At 40.0% G+C, this 3273-nt stretch overlaps 1 pseudogene; it reads left to right on the top strand.

Annotated features, from left to right (window-relative positions):
• The first annotated feature begins 321 nt into the window (after positions 1–321).
• LOC147510042 (mechanosensitive ion channel protein 2, chloroplastic pseudogene) lies at positions 322–1717 on the top strand (annotated as a pseudogene).
• Positions 1718–3273: the final 1556 nt, after the last annotated feature.

The raw sequence follows: 3273 nt of genomic DNA on the forward strand, positions 1-3273 counted from the left end.
CTGGAAGAGCATCAGAAAAAGGATTCATTCACTCATTATCCAAAAATCAGAAAAGAGGAGAGAGAAATAGAGAGAAACAAAGAGAGAAATTGTAAACTGTTATCGCCATTTTAATAGAACAAATATTCACTTCATCTTCTTTAATTATGTTCCCTTCATTCATTTTGTTGTGTGATCTTAGAGCATAAGTAAGAACGTGTTCTTAGACATCACAGTGATGTGGACTTGAAGGACTTCAGTCTTCAAGCTTATGGAAGTCCCAAAGGCATGGCTGTAAGAATAAACTTACAAGCTTTTCAAAATCTAAAATGCTTAGAAGACAATGCCTCACTTTGATGCCACTTTTCCGGCAATTCAAGTGTAAGCTTATCCTCGAAATCACATTATACAAAAAATGTTTGGTTCCCAGTTCCCACCTCATTTTTCTCACACTTCCGCAAACTAGTTCCCTATTAAAGTGACATCATCCTGGGGCACCAGAAGAAGATTCTCAAATTTCCAATGATTGTTGTTGCTTGTTCATTGCAACTGTCTCATGAATTAGGAATTTGCAATAATCATAAACATACTAGTAAGTTAAAGCGACTGGATGCTTTGAGCTTCCATCTCTTGCATAGAGTATACCAACCAATATGGTCTTCACCTTCCAGATTGAATGTGTTTATATGTCGTTCTTCTGTAATACCAATTCAAGTGAATGAGATTCCCATTCTGAAGACTGCCGCAACTGCTGTGGCAAGGTTATACAATGGTTTTCCTGGAAATTCTTTTGTACTTCGGCTGGTCCCAAGTCTTGTTATAATTGTATTTGCCATCTGGGGTCTTGTACCACTTGTGCGTTATGGCAGGAACCTGTTCCTCAAACAGAGCGATAATAGTTGGAAATGGAGTGGAGCACATTATGTTACAACCTCTTATCTTCAGCTTTTGCTGCTGTGGACTGGCGCAACACTCATCTGCAGAGCATTCGATCCAGTGGTTCTATCTTCAGAAGCTAGTTAGTCTGTTAAGCAACGCCTTTTGGTTTTTGTGAAATCATTATCGACTGTGCTGGCTTTTGCTTGTTTTCTATCAAGCTTGATTCAACAGGCTCATGAATTCCTTTTGGAAGCAAATGACTCCAATGATCGCGAGAGATATGGGTTTTCAGTTTGCTGGAAAAGCTGTATACAGATCCAGAAACTAATTACGCGAGAGATATGTTGTTTCACTGTTTATGGAGTTACTGGGTTTTTCTACCCAGAAACTAATTCCTGTTGGAGGTCTTGGGACAGTGTTGCTGACACTTGCTGGTCGTGAGTTTTCACAAACTTCCTATCAAGTATAAGATCCATGTGACACGTCCTTTTGTGCTACACATTGGATTCAAACAAAGATTGAAGGCTACGAAGTTTCTAGTGCTGTTGAGCATGTAGGTTGGTGGTCTCCAACAATTATAAGAGGTGATGATCGTGAAGCAGTTCACATCCCAAACCACAAATTTACAGTAAATGTTGTGAGGAATCTCAGTCAGAAGACTCATTGGAGTATTAAAACTCATTTTTCCATCAGTCACTTGGATGTTAATAAGATTCATCTTATTGTAGCTGATATGCGCAAAGTCTTGGAAAAAAGTCAGCAAGTTGACCACCAGAGGTGACATAGAAGAGTATTTTTAGAAAGAATTAATCCATAGAATCAGGCGCTTGTGATTATGGTGTCCTGCTTATTAGAGTAATTTGCAATTTGCTGCCTACATCCATACTTCTTTGGTCCACACGTGCATCAAGATCCGTTTAAAAAAAAAAAACCCCCTTCTTTGCCACATAGGCTTTGCCCATGTAACAAAGAGAGGGCGATGTTCCGGCCCCCACAAATGTGGCCCAATAAAAGCCCAATTCAATACAAGCCCACGCTCAGAGCTCATACTCAGAGCTTATCTACAAAAAGTCAACGCTCAGAGCCCATGCTCAGAGCTTATCTATAATAAAGCCCATGCTCAAAGCTTATCTATAATAAAGCCCATGCTAAAAGCTTATCTACCAAAAAGCCCACGCTCAGAGCTCATGCTCAGAGCTTATCTATAAAAAAGCCCACACTCAGAGTTCATGCTCAAAACTTATCTACAAAAAAGCCCACGCTCAGAGCCCATGCTCAGAGCTTATCTACAATAAAGCCCACACTCAGAGCTCATGCTCAAAGCCTATGCTCAAAGCCTACATACCCACGTAAAATCAATATCAATTGCGCACATGTTTTGCGAGTTGAACAACTTCGTCCACAACTTCTACAACTTCGTTCACATTCAAGATTCACTTCCATCAACTTCATATCGTGTGACAGTTCTCCCGCCAGTTCTCCAACTTCATCCCATGGTTGGACAGTTCTCCCTCCCAGTTCTCCAACTTCATCCCACTGTTGGACAGTTCCAACTTCATCCCACGATTGGACCAGTTCTCCCGCCAGTTCTCTAATTTCATCCTACGATTGGACAGTTCTCCCGCCAGCTCTCCAACTTCATCCCACGATTGGACATTTCTCCCGCCATTTCTCCAACTTTATCCCATGATTAGAACATTGGAGAACGAGGAAGTAACTATCACCAATCCTACCTATAAAATCCAACCTTCGTCATTTTTTCAGAACTACGCCATCGAGACTTGATCCCAAGCAATACATTTGGGTAAGTAGGCAACTTCACACTGAAGTCTAGTCTCATTTTTCCCCAACAACCATCTCCTTCATCATCTCCAAAAACATTACTTCCGACCCTCAACTGGTGTGTTTTGGCAAATCTTACTGAAACATGTACTATCCCACCATCTCTCAACTAAACCATTAATAACTCCCTGAATGTTAGTTTTATTGTAAGGTATGTCAACTAGATGACCAAAAGGAGTCACTAAAATTGCATCTCTAACATGGTCAAGTGCACCAACTTTTTTAATATCATCCTACCATGTCTTAAACGCACGTGGAGTGCACCGAACCCGATACATAACACATCTCTGATGTACGCAAAATGAAACTAAAATTAAAAAAATAAAAATAAAAATATACCTATTTAACTACTAAAATTAACTACTATTACTACTAATATATGAAATTAAAATACAAACCTGTTGTTCAAGAACAACTCTTGAGACATGCCTATCATGAAACCTCATAGACACCAGCCTAAGATGGCTGAAATCAATAGCCTCAGCAAGAAATTCAAAATCGACTTGCTGATACTGAAGCAACAATGGATCGTCAGCCTCAACTCCCTGATTTCCAACTCAAGAAGTGTTTGGT

The sequence above is a fragment of the Coptis chinensis genome, chromosome 3 (assembly GCF_015680905.1).
Source record: "Coptis chinensis isolate HL-2020 chromosome 3, ASM1568090v1, whole genome shotgun sequence".
Lineage (NCBI taxonomy): Eukaryota > Viridiplantae > Streptophyta > Magnoliopsida > Ranunculales > Ranunculaceae > Coptis > Coptis chinensis.